The sequence below is a fragment of the Asterias amurensis genome, chromosome 12, assembly GCF_032118995.1.
Source record: "Asterias amurensis chromosome 12, ASM3211899v1".
NCBI classification, from domain to species: domain Eukaryota; kingdom Metazoa; phylum Echinodermata; class Asteroidea; order Forcipulatida; family Asteriidae; genus Asterias; species Asterias amurensis.
Window position 1 is genome coordinate 10,114,551 of NC_092659.1, and position 18,407 is coordinate 10,132,957.

The window sequence follows — 18,407 nt, forward strand, 5'->3', positions numbered from 1 at the left end:
TTTATCTATCTATGTTTCTAAACAGCAACCCGTCATTTTCTCTTTCTAAAAACGAAAACCAAACTACCACCCACTGTTTCAATGTCAAACCCGTTAAATCAATGCTAATACAGGAGCAAAAACTACCCCGTTCACACATCTGCAGGAGGGACAGAACAAAACATACAAGAAAACCGAAACAAACCCCCACAAACACACCAACCTGTGACAACTTTTTCCTGTTTTGCAATCGGAAGGAAACAAATAATGTGGTTCAAACCCACATGGACAACTCATTTCGTGTATTTAGAATGGAATGAACATCTTATTTTCTCATTTCTCCACATTTGGAAAGAGAAACACGACTATATCTACAAGCAAGCAAACAAACACAAACTTGCCATGGATTCCAGAATATCTTTCAGTTTCCCGCGCATCTGTTTGAGACCCACCCGAACCAGAGTAGACCACCACATTAATACCCTCTTTGTGAACACAAAGGAATCCCACATCCAATCAACCCCTGACGCATGCCCACACCTGAGTGATCTAGCCCACGTCCGCACTGTTAGTACATAGACACTTTGACCGCGACAATAACGCCACTGACCTCTGTCATCATGTCTACCAAACTTAGCAAGTCCCTGAAGCGCCACAGCAAAATCAAGAATCTACCTTCAACTTCAAGCCCGAAGATCCAGGATCCACCGTCTCCCGCATCCTCTTCAGCTGGCAGTGATGACACACAGTTTGACCGTCTGGTGAACTCCTTTCAAGCCCATTGCAGGGACATGATTGACAAGATCGCATCCGAAACCCCTGTACCTCGATTAAGACTCTCTGAAACTGATTTCAATTTTGTAAAACGTCTGGCGGAACTCGTGAACAAACTCACAGCCGCCAGAAGTCACATTACAACACAATTATCAGTCTTCAATAAGTCGATCAAAACCAACAAGCCGCCGACGTACTTCATGCACACAGCCAGGCCACCACACCCACACCGAGGCATGACTTTCCAACCATCATTTTTAGAGGATTGGAATCGACTTACATCGAAGGCATCTTTGGTACTCGTCAGGCTGGCCATTGATGAGTACACGCACCAAGCCCAAGTGATCGAGGAGAGCATAGAGGTGGCCATGAAGTCTGCAAGAAGCGAGCTGGTAGCAAAATTCAAGGCACAAGAACTACGGACAGCCACGCAACTATTCAGTTACTTTATACGGCCCAGAACATCTGCGGACAAAGGTACCAAGAGGAAACGTGAGACATAGAAACTTGTCATACAAACAAACTGGTCCTTTTCAGGACCAACCCATCTTCCATAGAGAGACATATCATTGAGTTGTCAACTGTTATTTAAAATAGCATATTTTACTACTTCTCTTACCATGCAGATTTAATCGGAAACCGATTTTGTTCATGTTTTGGGGGGCTTAAAATCTAAAATGTAGAAATCGGATCGAAATCGTCAGATATTCCCCGAACTATTCTTCACCACGCTGATGGCAGGCATGAACAAGTCTTGTCCCAAGACGTCAGTGATAAACGAGTACAGTACATAATATACAGTACATACAGTGCTTACGATGACGAACTGTTCGTGGGGGGGGGGGGAGGAGACACGCACTTATTTATGTTGATGTGACATTTCCTGGGCCTTTTACGAGGACCCGGACCCCATCCCACGCCGTAAAGCTTAACACCCGAATGCTGCATTGCCGATAGATTTGCACATCTCACAAGAGTGGGAGGGAGTGTCCCCAAACCACTTTTTAAAAAAATATCAAAAAAACAAAATCCCCATGTGTCTTCCCCAGTGTGCCTACCGTCCCGAAAAGACGGAATATAGGCTATTCGACCTCCCGCAGCTGCTTACATCCGGCCAACGCTGTGTAACCTTCTTCCATGGTGTAATGTACATGGGGATTGTATGCATGTGCACTCTATCGTGAACTGGTGCCCGACTAATTTGTATGACAATGGTAACCAACATCACAGCGATCGCATAACTCACTCGCTTTGCGTCCTCCAGAATTTTCAGTACCGACCTTTTTTCGTCCATCATTTAACGTTAGCATATTTTTTTAGCATTCAAACAAATTGTTTTTAAATATATTTGTTATACAGTATAACATAGATATTGTCAGTTTGGTCAGTTTTGTGTCTGAAATTTCGTCGAGTTCCGGTTATTTCAGGGAACATGCGCCTCGCACAATCAATGACCTCGCACAGTAACCTTTGCCGCCAGATGAACTGAACTTCCGTTGGACTATGCGAGATCAATGCGAGTGTGAACGCGGCATAAAAATGGTAACCAACATCACAGCGATCGCATAACTCACTCGCTTTGCGTCCTCCAGAATTTTCAGTACCGACCTTTTTTCGTCCATCATTTAACGTTAGCATATTTTTTTAGCATTCAAACAAATTGTTTTTAAATATATTTGTTATACAGTATAACATAGATATTGTCAGTTTGGTCAGTTTTGTGTCTGAAATTTCGTCGAGTTCCGGTTATTTCAGGGAACATGCGCCTCGCACAATCAATGACCTCGCACAGTAACCTTTGCCGCCAGATGAACTGAACTTCCGTTGGACTATGCGAGATCAATGCGAGTGTGAACGCGGCATAAAAATGCTTGATCTCGCTTTCGGGATCTGATCCTCCTTGGATCCGTGTAGGAGGATCTAGTGTAAACGCGGTGCAAAGTAGGACGTTATCGCATGGAGCCGGATGTGGCTGCTAAAGGCCGTAGTAAACCCATTTAACGTGTTACATAATTGGGTCTCAGAATTCATAACTGCAATAAACCTATCTTTCTGAAAGTTTGTTTATACTACTACTATACTATATAATGCTAATATGAGATGCTCACACCTATTTTTAAAAACATCCTACCTCTTATCTTGCTATTTTCTGTTAATTGACCATTGTTAGTTGCATCATGATGCTCTCCAATCCTACCTTTTGGTGCGGCCCTGTACTGTTACCGAACCACATTATGGTCCAGTAACTTATCCTTTCATACTAAACATCCTTTGTCCTCACCACTTTACTCTTATTAGTTCATAGCCACCAATTGTTTCTGAAATAGAAACTTTGATTGCCTGTATTTTTCCCGCTTCTTTCTGGATCATTCCCTTAATCCTTATCCCCTCTCTATTTCTGTAAATGGATATGTATTTGTTATTACTTGTTTTAAGCCTCTTGGATCGAAAGCTTAGGCCATCTACTCACTCATTATGCAAATATGATATGATCACACTTTTTTGTCATCAGAGATGCAACCACGCGTTGATAAATCTGGAAAAAAAAACTGTGGTGACGTTTTGGACACACCCTTTGGGTCGCAATTTTTTTTTTTTTACTAGGCCCACTTGTAAACATTGAAAAAAATCGGTTTTCCGATTAAATTGGAAAAGTTGCATCACTGCATGGAAGAGAAGAGAAATTTGTTTATTGCTCATAAAATAAATACATGTACATTTAGTACATGTATAGCAATAACATTTATAACAGTTAGCAATTCAATGATATGTCTCTCTATGGAAGATGGGTTGGTCCTGAAAAGGACCAGTTTGCTTGTTTGACGAGTTTCTATCTCTCACGTTTCCTCTTGGTACCTTTGTCCGCAGATGTTCTGGGCCGTGTAAAGTAACTGAATAGTTGCGTGGCTGTCCGTAGTTCTTGTGCCTTGAATATTGCTACCGCAAAAGAGAGTCTTAATCGAGCTACAGGGGTATCGGATGCGATCTTTTCCGTGATGTCCCTGCAATGGGCTTCAAAGGAGTTCACCAGACGGTCAAACTGTGTGTCATCACTGCAAGCTGAAGAGGATGCGGGAGACGGTGGATCCTGGATCTTCGGGATTGAAGTTGAAGGTAGATTGTTGATTTTACTGTGGCGCTTCAGGAACTTGCTAAGTTTGGTAGACATGATGACAGTGCCATTGGTCGTGGTGACAGTGTTTATTTACCAACAGGGCGGACGTGGGCGTGATCACTCAGGTGTTGGCAAGCTTTATGTGGTTGCGAGTAGTTGATTGGTTGTGGGGTTCCTTTGTGTTTACATAGAGGGTTTTGTGGTCCAGTGGTTCCGGTGGCTTTCAAAAAGATGCGCGGGAAAACTGATTGTGATATTTCTTCATTCCTTGGCAAGTTTGTGTTTGTTTGCTTGAAGAAACTGTCGTTGTTTTCTTTACAAATGTGGAGAAATGAGAAAATAAAACATTTATTCCATTTCTAAAAAACGCAATGAGTTGTCCATGTGGGTTTGAGCCAGGTTATTTGTTTCCTTCCAGTTGCAAAACAGGAAATATATGTCACGGGTTGGTGTGTGTGTGTGGGGGGGGGGGGCTGTTTTGGTTTTCTGGTATGTTGAGCAAGTATTTCTGTTTTGTCCCTGTGTGAACGGGGGTAGTTTTTGCTTGTTTTTTCCTATTTTATAAGATGCTTTGTGGTACTGAACCATAATTTCAGAGGAATTTGTTATATAAAATCCCGTTCGCGGGTATATGAAGGATGTGGTACCTTGTAACGTATTGGCATTGATTGGACGGGTTTGACATCGAAACAGTGGTTGGTGGGTTGGTTTTCGTTTTTAGAAAAAAAAACCGGATTGCTGTTATAAATAGATTGATAGATAAAAGGTTTATTAACAATAGCCATCACAGCATACAACTGAATTGCAACTATGATACAACATATAAAAGGTTAAAAGGAAATCATTAAGAGAACAACAATATTATATACAATAACTATATAAAATTCGCAAGCAAAAAGGGGAATAAAAAACAAAAAGCAACATCATACTACGTACGTTACTGATTGCCTAGGGTGATCTCTGTGAAGAAACTTTTTAATTTTCGAGCCACCCCGAAAAGCCGAATTAGCGTGATTACTTCTTGCGGAGACCCCCACTAGACTTGTGGACAAGTCGTTCAATCGGCCCCACGCGCTGAGATAGTGTTCTTGCAAAATCACTGCTCTCGCGCGAACTGATGGCTCCCCGATTGAGGAGTCGACTTGACCACAAGTCTAAGACCCCACCCGAGTGTGCTGGTGAAAATTTGAACTCCGTCACTGTTATATTTTGGCGGTAATCGACGATTCTTTGTCAAATTATGCCGTCACTTTTCGACCAAAATGCGAATCGTGCATGCCTCCACAGGAAAGTTGTTCAGAACGGGGGTGGGTGGGGGTGGGGGCTGAAACCCCTCTTCCATCATCTACATTTCCCTCAAACATACTTTGTTAAATTGTACATCACAACAGGTTTTCTATCTCATGATAATGTAGAAGAGTTATACATTTGTAACTGTGATGACGGTTTCAATTATTGAGATTGTAATTTTTTATTTATTTATTATTTTTTTTTTTTTTGGGGGGAGGGGGGTGGGCGTGGCTACCCAGGGCCTAATGGGGGCACATCATCCCCCACCCCTATCCCGCATGTCTTTCTGGTTTTGGCCATTTTTAAATCATATTACACCAGGTCATAAACTAACTACTTAAAATTTTCACGTGACAAAATTACATCTCCTGCAACGGCCGCACATATATACGTACATACTTGGTTGATTATTAATTGGTAAAGCATGCATTTAAGTTGATAAATAGTCACTTTCCATGTTCTTGTGAAATCCTTCCAGATAATTTGCATGCAAGCTCTCAACATTTCTGTATAAAGCTGTTAATTTCAGTGTGTTTGTGTTGGTTTTTGTTGGTTTAGGTTTTTCATATAATTTTTTGTTTTTATTACTAGCCTATCCTCTAGTTAAATTCTGTTGGGTTTTTATTAGTTTTATATTCAATTCAAAACCACTGTTAATTTCAAGTACAGTCAACTCATTAGTTTCACGATAGTGCTGGATCTATTTTTTAGTACTTGGTGAAAACAGATTTAAGATTTGTTGATTGTTGAATCTATTTTTAGAAAGGATTTCCAGTTGAATTTAATGGAATTATTTAGGTTCTTCCCCATACGATTTCTATGTGAGTTTTGAGTGGATCAAATGAATACAATTTTTCCTTGTTCCTAAAAGTCAGTGGTCATTGTTTCTTTTTTTTATCAAATTGCCTCGCGTTCTTATCGTCACTCGATTTTAGATTTACACTTCTCATTGCAAGCGAGTTCCCCAGAGCGATATTTATCAGAAATTCAATTTTATTTAGTAAATCTCCTAGTGTTCCATTTTTCCAGGTTATATGTTCACTACCACATTTTTACAAACAAATAAAATAAATGGCCTCCATCTTGAATTATTGCCGCCGTCTTTGATTTCTCGCTCATTAAAGACAATGGACACTATTGGTAATTGCCAAAGACCAGTCTTCTCACTTAGTGTATCTCAACATATGGATAAAATAACAAACCTGTGAAAACTTGAGCTCGATTGGTCGTCGGAGTTGCGAGATAACTTTGTAAGAAAAAACCCTTGTCACACGAAGTTGTGTGCTTTCAGATGCTTGATTTCGAGACCTCAAATTCTAAACTTGAGGTCCCGAAATCAAATTCGTGGAAAATTACTTCTTTTTCAAAAACTACGTCACTTCAGAGGGAGCCGTTCTTCACAATGTTTTATACTATCAACCTCTCCCCATTACTTTTTAGCAAGTAAGGTTTTATGCTGATTATTATTTTGAGTGATTACCAATAGTGTCCACTGCCTTTAACCATTATTTTAAGTAGAACAATGTTGTTGTTTTCCTTGAAGAGGCCACAGTTCCCTACATTTTGATGAATACATCTCCCTTCACCCTTGGGGCTGCAGCATTCTCCTATATCTAGAGGACTTTTTGACTTTCGGCCCATGGCCTAATTGTTGCCCAATTGTTGTACGGTTTTCGTGATGAATTCGCAGTGGATGATTCCTTGTTGTATCTTCTGGGGCGGTGTTGCCCTTCACTCCGTAAGTAACTCCATGCCACAGTGTCTTGTACTTCAGTTCCTTTGTATCTTGACCTACAAGACAGTGTAATGTAACGAAAAGTACATAACATTTGAGTATGATTTCGAAAAGAAAAGTGAAACTCAATAAACCAACAATGGACCTCCGACGAGGTTTCTCGACATTTGCATTTTTCGATTAAAGACAGTGGACACTATTGGTAATTGTCAAAGACTAGTCTTCACAGTTGGTGAATCTCAAAAGATGCATAAAATAACAAATCTGTGAAAATTTGAGCTCAATCGGTCGTCGAATTTGCGAGATAATAATGAAAGAAGAAAAAAACCTTGTGTCACCAAGTTGTGTGCTTTCTGATGCTTGATTTCGAGACCTCAAATTCTTAAATTGGTCTCGAAATCAAATTCGTCGAAAATTACTTCTTTCTCGGAAACTACGTCACTTCAGAGGGAGCTGTTTCTGACAATGTTTTATACATTCAACCTCTCCCCATTACTTGTATTTAAGTAAGGTTTTATGCTAATAATTATTTTGAGTAATTACCAATAGTGTCCACTACCTTTAACATAACAACTCATGACCAGTGGTTATGTATAATGTAATGGTAGTCAGGCTGGTTCAATGCGTGTTTCAGGGTTGATGACATTAATGATCGCAAAAGAAATAAATAACAACAAAATTGTATTGCTCATGTTCAGGTCTTCAGGATTTGTAAAGTTAAAGAGAACACAAAGAGAAGTTGGGGTATCAAACTCTCTTACTTCACACTGACGATATGGTATGTTAGAAACATGTATATAACATGTTGTAATACTTTTGGTTTTAAAATTTCAACAGCCCGTTCTTTGTAATTTTTTAACATTCCTCCATAATATTTGTATCACGAGTTATGTAAAGGCAGTGGACACTTTTGGTAATTACTCAAAATAATTACTTGCATAACACCTCACCTGGTAACGAATATTGGGAAGCTGTTGATAGTATTAAACATTGTGAGAAACGGCTCCCTCTTGAAATAAAGAATCCGAATGCACTCACCTTCGTGTGACAAGAGTGTTTTTTCTTTCATTATTATCTCGCAACTTCGACGACCGATTGAGCTCAAATTTTCACAGGTTTGTTATTTGATGCACATGTTGAGAAAACTTTGACAATTACCAATAGTGTCCAGTGTCTTTAAACGGAATGTGAATTAATAAGTATATAGAAGAAGTAAAACAATGTTGTAAATAATGACCGTTGAGCCAGAACGGCGATGTAATCCAATCTTGCATGCTGAACAGCGACATTGTAGTATGTAGCGGTATACAGCATAAACCCTCTCATCATTTCTACACCGCAATCGAACTGCCTTCATCATTGAGCTTTGATCCTGACAACTACTACATCGATAAGTAAAGGGGTGTTTGAGAATACTACGGAAACCAATGACTGGATCAGCTGATGACATCAACTCACATCGGCCAGCACATCTCGACATCAAGACAACCTGGAACGGAGATAATACTAATCTATTATTGTTGCAATATCCTCCAGTCGTTTAAAGGCAGTTGACATTATTGGTAATTACTCAAAATAAATGTTAGCATTAAAAAGTACTTGGTTACAAGCAATGGAGAGCTGTTGAGTACAAACCATATTGAGAAACGGTTCCCTCTGAACTAACATACTTTCGAGAAATAAGTAATTTACCACGAAATTGATTTCGAGACCTCAGAATTAGATTTGGAGGTCCCGAAATCAAGCATCTGAAAGCACACAACTTTGTGGGACAATGAAGTTTTTATCTTTTATTATTATTTCGTAGCTTCGACGACTGATTGAGCTCAAATCTTACAGGATTGTTTTTATGCATATGTTAAGATACAACGAGTGAGAAAAGACTTGTCTTTGACATTACCAATAGTGTCTATATAGTATCTTTAATCTATAATTGGTTGCATTATTTTAATTGTCATATCCTTTACCTAACATAACACTAACCCTAACCATAAGCCTAAACCTAACTCTAACCCAAACCCAAACCATAACCTTACCTAACCCTAACCCTAACTCTAACCCTAACCATATAACCCTAACCCTAACCCCAACCCAACCCTAACCTTAACCCTCACCCTGACCATAACCCTAACCCTAAACATGGACAACTTTAAAGGGTGTATGTACTTTTTGTAGGACAAAAAACACAATGTCCACAGATTTACACAAACTTACACAGTTTGAAGATAATAGTTTTTGAGAAATGAGTAAAACAATGGCATGAAAATAATTTTCGTCTCATGAGACGAAAATAATTTTAAGCATTTACAAACGTATTTTCATGACATTGTTTTACTCATTTCTCAAAAACTACAGCACCTCAGTAAGTAATATTTGAAGGGAAGCTTTCCACCATCATTATCTTCAAACCCTGTAAGCTTAATGTAAATCAATGGACATTTTAAAAAATGTACCCAAATCCTTTAAAAGGCTTACTTTAATACATAAAAGGTTGAAACTCTCTCACCCCAACCCTCTGTACCAAGGCTGCTATGTTTCGTTTGGTTATTACATAGCCCTTACTCGTGTTCAACAAACTGCTGAAGACACAACTAATTTGTTAAGATTTATCCCAACAGCTCAAATCTGACAGAGATGTTTCTCTTGTTGGAATGGTGGCCAAGAGACAACCACCAACGGGATATCTCTCACTTTATCTTATAACGAAGTTACATGGCTCTATTATTATTATGCTCATTAGCTGCAGCTTGCTGTGGGTTTAATCAAGCCATTACCGATGTATGTGTCTGTGTGGGTCTCAAAAGGGGTTCATAAAATGAAATAAAAAACACTTGAAGAGTAAAGTTTTCATCAAATAAGAATAATATTAAAAATGCTATTCATGGCCTGATGTTCTGACCCAATAGCAGAGGTTTTCTCGGAGGCTAAACATTACTTAAAGACAGTGGACACTATTGGTAATTGTCAAAGACTCGTCTTCTCAATTGGTGTATCTCAAGATATGCACAAGATAACAAACCCGTGAAAATTTGAGCTCAATCGGTTGTCGCAGTTGCGAGATAACTATGAAAGAAAAAACCTTGTCACACGAAGTTGTGTGCTTTCAGATGCTTGACTTCCAGAACTCAAAATCTAATTCTGAGGTCTCAAAATCAAGTTCGTGGAAAATAACTTCGTTCTCGAAAACTCCATTACTTCAGAGGGAGCCGTTTCTCACACTGTTTTAAACTATCAACCTCTCCCCATTACTCGTTACCAAGTAAGGTTTTATGCTAATAGTTATTTTGAGTAATTACCAATAGTGTCCACTGCCTAGGGTTAAATATTACTCTTGATCGGGTATACACATGCATATCAGTTTACAAAACAAAAGTTACAATACCTTTTCGTTGCAATCCTTCTTTGGATGTCGGACAGTTTCTGTGTAGAAGTACCGGGTGCACTTGCGATTTTCATCTACGGTTGAAGCTTCTAAAATACTGAACAAAAACATGACAGTAAATCCATAACCGATGATCAATACACGAATTTCCATGGTAGTTGTTTGAAATTAACTCAAAGATGGAAGTTTGATTTATAGAGAACTCTGATTGTATTGCATCGTCAATGATAAGTATATTTCCACGCAAGAGTCAGGATTGTCACGTTGTGTGCGTTCGAAAGCTTGATTCTGTCTACCAACCATTCAGGAATAAATCATGACATTTCCTTGCTAAAAAGTTGGACTCCTGGAGATGTTGTCAATTAGCTGATTTGGTAGCACATTACGGGTAGCATTGGCAGGAGCAAAATCATATCAGTCGGTTCTCTAGAAACAAGTGATACGTTGAAGCAGGTGTATGGTTGAACCATTGCGAGAATGATGTGGGTATATGGAATTACTAGATAGACGCCATCTACACCTCCCTCCCGCTGTCTACAAATCAAGCATAGACACCTCACTGTGCCACAGTTGCAACTTCACATATCCTTAGTGTCAAAACATATTTAAGTGATACTGATATTGACAGTTTTTCCCCAGTGAAGGTGCACAGTTTATTCGTATCCTATGCGGTGTAAATTTAAAACTGTATAATTGTATAAACACTCTGAACTTCTTGCTGAAAAACACAACATTTTTTTTTCCAGAGAACTATAATCAGTAATGAATAAAATGTTCTAAATTCACATAATGTACAAACGAAGAGTGTTGCTGGAGTACATAGTCCAAGTGAAAGGAACAACAAAGATTAAGTCAAGACCTGGGCTAAATTTCATGGCCATGCTTACCGCTGATTTCTTCGCTTACGATCACCATTCTCCGCTCACTATGCAAGCGCCAAATTTCTGCGATGGCTTTATAAATAAGCGAAGAATGCCTGTAGCCCTGGCGGCCTTACACTTTCGTGTTATACTAGAGTGGAGATTGTTAGTAATAGTAAATAATATATACATGCAGGGCCCTATTTCATAAAGATACTTTAGCAGAAAATATTGCTTAACAAATGTCTGCTAAACAGAACTGACTAGGATACCAGTCACAAATTGTACAGGTGACATGGTAGTTTAGCCGGTAACCTTACTTTAGCAGAAAATATTGCTTAACAAATGTCTGCTAAACAGAACTGACTAGGATACCAGTCACAAATTGTACAGGTGACATGGTAGTTTAGCCGGTAACCTTATTCTGGTAAGCATAGTTTTGATTGGCTTAGTTACTTGGAGTGAGAGTGGCAAGTTGTTTGAAGAGGGCAGCATAGGGCTCTTGAGAATGAGTGAAAATGTATAAACGAATGGCTCTCTTAAGTAGACAAAAACTGAGGTTTGCTATTGTTGTCGCGTGCCTAGACAATGTTGCAGTAGTGTATAGAATGATGAAGGTTTATTGCGCGCACAAAAACATTGTAACTTCCGGAAATGCCGCTGCTTATTGACAACGTGAATAAAAGTAGTTTGTGTTGAGAATTTCTACAGCCGTTCCTTGACATTTTTACCGGCATTAATATAAAATTGGCGGGCATTAAGGTAGAGATTAAGCCTATCGCTTCAACACAGCATGCTACGATGATCACCAGTCACAACCAATCACCTTAAACAGTGGTCTGAAACATAACTGTCGCAGTGTGTTCACACTTTATCGTACAGCCAGTTCCTGTTTGTGTGGAGTCAAAACTTAAACTTACTTCTTAAAGACACTGAACTCGGACACTATTAGTAATTGTCAAAGGCTAGTCTTCACAGTTGGTGTATCTCAACATATCCATAAAACAACAAACCTGTTAAAATTTGAGCTCAATCGGTCATCGAAGTTGCGAGAAACTAATGAAAGAAAACGCCCTTGTCGCACAAAGTTGTGTGCTTTTCAGATGCTTGATTTCGAGACCTCAAATTCTAAACTGAGGTCTCGAAATCAAATTGGTGGAAAAATACTTTTTTTCTCGAAAACTACGTCACTTCAGAGGGAGCTGTTTCTCACAATGTTTTATACTATCAATCATACTCGTAATCAAGAAAGGTTTTATGATAATAATTAGTTTGGGTAACTACCAATAATGTCCACTACCTTTAAACTCAACAGTAAAACGGATTGTATAAAGATAAACATAATCAGAAATATATATTTTTTAAATCAGGGTCCATGCAAGAGCAGAAAGTGGCAGTCTGTATTTCTGCATCCTGATTGGTTATTCTGTTTTAAATTTTTAATCGGGTTTTTGTTTTTATTTTGCCACGTGGCGCTGTTTTTACAGATGGACGACAGTTAAGCTTGAGTTGCAGCTGCACTAATTGTAAAAACAATTCTGGGGAAAATGTATGCAAATTACTTATTCAACTGCCCAATAACTTAAATTCAGTGACATGAACAATTGATTAAGTTCGTTAATTGGTAAACAGTAAACAATGGGAGACTTTTGGGCCGCTTGGTGGCAGCAGACTTTCACCAGGTAAAGTCCATTTTTCTCGGAAATAAGATGCGCATGCTTAAAGGGGCACACCGGTTGAATTGGGCTATTTGGGCTACAAAATAGACTAATCTATGACTTCAAAGGTCTGCCAGGAATGGAGAAGAGCAGTCACTAAAGAAAATCATAAAATTAAGCCGTTTTTGAGCATTTTTCAAAATACCGTAGAGTCGCGTGATAGTTTGTACACAAAAGTGGTTAGAATAATTACGTGACCTTCCGAGTCAGTTTTACTTCGAGCCGTAAAAAAGCTTATTCGCTGAACCAAATTTAAATATTTTTGTTTACAATTATTCATGAGTATAATATGACAAAAAAGACTACGTATTCAGATTATGGATACAAATCGTAAATAATGGTCAAAATTCGAACGTAAGATTAGCATTCAGAGAGTCCGTGTAACGAAAGCTTGTTATATGGCCCCACGGCGTGGAGCAATCGGAACGTAAGCCTTGGGGCATATCACGTACCGCACATGCCGTGTCTCGTGGGGGCTGGAGGTGTAATCCCGGTGGCTATGAACTCCCAGCTTGCGGGTCTCGCCGTGAGCTTGGGAGGGGTTGGGAGCCAGACATCAAAGTACATTTTTGTCATCGTGGGTTTGTCATCGGTACATACGCTTACGTTCCTTCAAGTTACGCTATAATAGGCTTACGTTCCATACGCAGCTACGTTAACGTTCCAAGATACCCCGCTACGCTTACGTTCCAAGATATGCTTACGTTCCAAAATACATTCTCACAAGGACGCTTTCGAATCCCTCAAGATTCTCTTCCCCAAAAAAAATCTTTCAAACAGGGCCCATTGATCAGTTTTATCTGTTTAGCCGAAAATACTGGATTATAGAATTTATTTACTATCCAAAAATTTAGTGGGACACCAGCCACAAGTCCACAACATTTCAAATTAAAGGGTCTATATAACTTTTGTAGCACAAAAACACAATGTCTACAGATTTACACTAAGCTTACACAGTTTGAAGATAATGATAGTAGAAAGCTTCCCTGTAAATACTACGTGCTGAGGTGCTGTAGTTTTGGGGAAATGAGTAAAACAATGTCATGAAAATAATTTTCGTCTCATGAGACGAAAATTATTTTAATCATTTACAAAAGTATTTTCAGGACATTGTTTTACTCATTTCTTAAAAACTACAGTACCTCAGTAAGTAAGATTTGAAGGGAACCTTTCCACAATCATTTTCTTCAAACCCTGTAAGTTTAATGTAAATCTATGGACATTTTGAAAAAGTACCCAAATCCTTTAAATTAAATTTTGGTTGGTAATCAGTTTCTGCTATGCAATACTATTTTGTGCTAAGCACATTCTTTTGTGCCAACACAGGCTTTATGAAATTGGGCCCTGGTACGTCGGGAGCATGTAACGCCACGATCGCATTCCAAACTGTATCATGGCAATGCAGTAGTAGAACTAGTTTTTTGGTTCCAGGAATGCTTGTCATTGTCCCATCATTATTCTGTGTTATAGTTTCTTTGTGTTCTTCGTGACGATCTTTGGATGTACGCCGAAGCACGGAGGTCTACCTCCATCGTCGAAGGATTTGCCTGATCCGTATATTTATGCTGGTTGTTTATAATACATGAATAGACTGGATCCTTATGCTGCGCCATAGCAAAACGTTGCTATATTAACAAAGCACCAGTCTACTTACAACATTGTACGGCAATGTCACAAAGATTTGGCCTTTTACCGCTTTTGGGTTTTTTAATAATTTTTCGCTAATTACTTGCAATTTGGATGATTTTTTTTTTACAACAACCATGTAGAAAAACAGTATTTATGATTCTACACCACTAAATTGCGTAAACGGTGAGCCGGTGTGCCCCTTTAAAACTACGTGAACAATGGAAATTTACCTGGTAAATCTTCTGCCAAGTCTCCCATTGCGGAAATAATGAAATGGCGCCAACCATTGTCAGAGAAAGGTTAGAGCTAATTAAAAAGGGAGACAAGACGGTCGATGAGTGGCAACTCCACGGGCAATATCACGCGCAATGCCACGGGCAACGCCATGGGTAACAGCACGGGCAGCGGCACGGGCAGCGGCACGGCCGACGCCATGATGAGCAACGCCATGGGCAACGGCACGGCAATGGTAGGGCATGGCCATGGGCAATGGCATCGGCAATGGTAGGGGCAATGCCATGGGCAATGGCATCGGCAATGGTAGGGGCAATGCCATGGGCAACGCCATTGGTAACAGCACGGGCAGCGGCACGGGCAGCGGCACGGGCGACGCCATAATGAGCAACGCCATGGGCAACGGCACGGGCAACGCCATGGCCATGGCACTGGCAACGCCACGGCAAATGGCATCGGCAATGGTAGGGGCAACGCCATGGCAAATGGCATCGGCAATGGTAGGGGCAACGCCATGGCCAATGGCATCGGCAATGGTAGGGGCAACGCCATGGGCAACGGCATCGGCAATGGTAGGGGCAACGCCATGGGCAATGGCATCGGCAATGGTAGGGGCAACGCCATGGCCAATGGCATCGGCAATGGTAGGGGCAATGCCATGGGCAACGGCATCGGCAATGGTAGGGGCAACGCCATGGGCAATGGCATCGGCAACGGTAGGGGCAACGCCATGGCCAATGGCATCGGCATGTGGTAGGGGCAACGCCATGGCCAATGGCATCGGCAATGGTAGGGGCAATGCCATGGGCAATGGCATCGGCAATGGTAGGGGCAACGCCATGGCCAATGGCATCGGCATGTGGTAGGGGCAACGCCATGGCCAGTGGCATCGGCATGTGGTAGGGGCAACGCCATGGCCAATGGCATCGGCATGTGGTAGGGGCAATGCCATGAGCAACGGCACCGGCACAAGCAAAGTCAACCTCAAAGCAACTATAACAATAACCTTAAAACTTAAAGGCACTTACTATACAGAAAAATATACAGGAAAAAAATCAGAAATTTTGTGACAGACGCGACGAGCGAGGCCAGAAGTTGACCCACACCCATGGGTCTGGGAAGTGAGATAAATATCAATCTGCTACGCGTAGTTGTAATACCCCGTTCACACAGCACTACGACCTTACTAAGATCATGACAATCACCCCGATCTCAAAAATTTAGCAAGTCGGGGTATAATCGCCGTCATATTCCAGCAATTTGGCAAATTGAAGACTCCGCCCAACTTTACTGCTTTTTATACGTAAACATTGTTTCTGACTCGCTGCCACTACGATTACTGACGATTTCACCAAGACCATTGCCGACCAATCGGTTTTCTATTCGAAACGGTTACCAACGGTGTACGGAAATCTCACCACAAATCTCACCACATTGCTACCATGCTGCTTGGTGGCATGGTTGGCGTGTGCGTAAAGAAATCGCCTCTCACCAAGGTGACCCAGGTTCGATTCCCGGCTGGGGCCATAAAAAATTATGTGAGTTAAGTTGTGCGTTGGTTCTCTGCTGTGCCACGAGGGTTTTCCAGACCATCCGGTTTACCTCCCTTGGGAAAAATCAAACACTTTCGATATTGGCTGTGCATGCCTGCTTCTCGAACACGTTGTAGCCGCGTCCTTCGCAATTCAGCTCTTAGCTGCGAGTAAGGATGATTAGCCCCCCAAATTATTAAATTATTAATGTACGATAATGGCGTTCCCACTACGACTGTACCCCGCTTATTGTTTGCCACGACCCGGCTACGCTTATTTTGAACATACTCATGGGTGAGTTTGCAGCTTCCCGACATAGGTGATCCCACCCCGACCACACCACTTTCATGGAGATCCTCCCACGTTTGGCCCACGATAGATCCGCGATTGGCCACGCTCTCGGCGAATCGTTCATTTGATATGCCGGGTGCCAGAGTCCGTGAACGGTCACCCGAACTCCATGTTGCGATTCGTCTGACTGGCTGGCTGAAACGAGCCTCCTGGTTTGGTCGGAGTCGGGAGCGATCTCCTTTTGTTCTGGTATTGCGAGTAGTGTAGTTGGCATTACATGCAAGTACGTGTACATCCACATGCATGTAATGCATGCATGTACACGTGGACACATGCAGAAGACCGAAAGTAAGCTTTCCATATCTGTGTTTTGATTGGCCTCAAACCAGTCAAAATAAACCCAGCTACGGTAGCTTTTAGTCACTACATTTATCAAATGGTATCATTGTATCCAATGGAATCACTGGATCTGAGGAGCAGTGACCTGTCTTTATCCTTGCGGGTGAAGATAGGGACCCAGTCTAGGCTCAAGAAGGCCTACTAGACGCAAGTTAATAGGCCAAGATAAATACATGATGAGTTTTCGTTTTGTGGCCACACCAACTTTCTTTGTGGAAGCGGCAAAATGCGTAGCTTCCCTGGGTCGACCACGGTCTGCCCCGGTACGTTCGAATAACTTTGACGTCATTCCAGGGGCTCACCCGGGTCAGCCCAAGTGCCCTGCTAGTGGAGTGGGTCACTTGGGGCTGGCCCTAGGTGCATGACGTCACCAATAGAGGGTGAGTGATCGTTCGATTAGCTCTTGTCAGGGGCTCACCCGAGTGAGCACCGCGGGGCCGATACAGCAGGGAAGTTAATCGAACGCACCCAAAATAAGGGTATTTAAGCGCGGGGTTGCGCAATCACGTATTGGGTAATAACACACGGGGCGTCCCCCATGTGCAAGGTTGATCATTTCGCAATGATTCTTTACGCTTTGCGTACACTTCAGTTCTTTCATATTATTTTACTAATGCTGCTACTTGTTCAATGGTTGGTTCTACATCTATGACAAGTCGAGTCGCTATCCAGTTATGTTTTCAGACCCATGACATGAAGAGAGCTAAAGTCGGCGATCGTTTCTTTCCTCTCTTTGCAAGTGATGGACGTTCAAGTAGAATCTCGGCACACCATAAGAATGTTTTAGTACTTGTATCTCCGTGGTGTATCTATAATTGACGACGGTGGACCATGGAGGAGAGGTGTTGCACAACGATAGCAAGGTAGGTAAGCGGTGAATGTTGTAGACGAGTGTGCTTTAGTTTTTGTAGCTCCAGGGAGTGTCCATTAATTAATTGACGAAGGTGGACCATGGAGGGGAGGTGTTGCACATCGATAGCAAGGTAGGTTTGCGCTGAATTAGACGGAAGAGGATATGTTATGTGCCCGACATGATAGGCACTAAATAATTATAGATGTGAAATGGGGTTTTCGGTTTTAAAAGTTGATGTTGGACAGCGCCATTGCGGTTATTGTTTCATTGATAATAAATAACGCGAAATACCGAGTCAAGACAACAAGTATGTATTGTGGTAAGGGGCACAACGGGAAGCCCGGGTACGTTATGCCATCAACAATCAACCAGTGGTGGTTAAATACAGTTTCTAAATTGGGTTTGATTAGAAGGGGTGAGCTTTCAACTGACACGTTTTCAACAAAACCTGCAGTCCGGTAGCATTCAAAAAAAAAAAAACGACATTGTTCATGTCATTGTCGTAGAACAATCATTTTCTTTACGCGTTATTATTTTAAGCATTTTATGCACAAAATAGAAACCAATGTTTATATGAGAGAGATTTAGTGTTGATAGCTTGGCGTTTATATCCGAT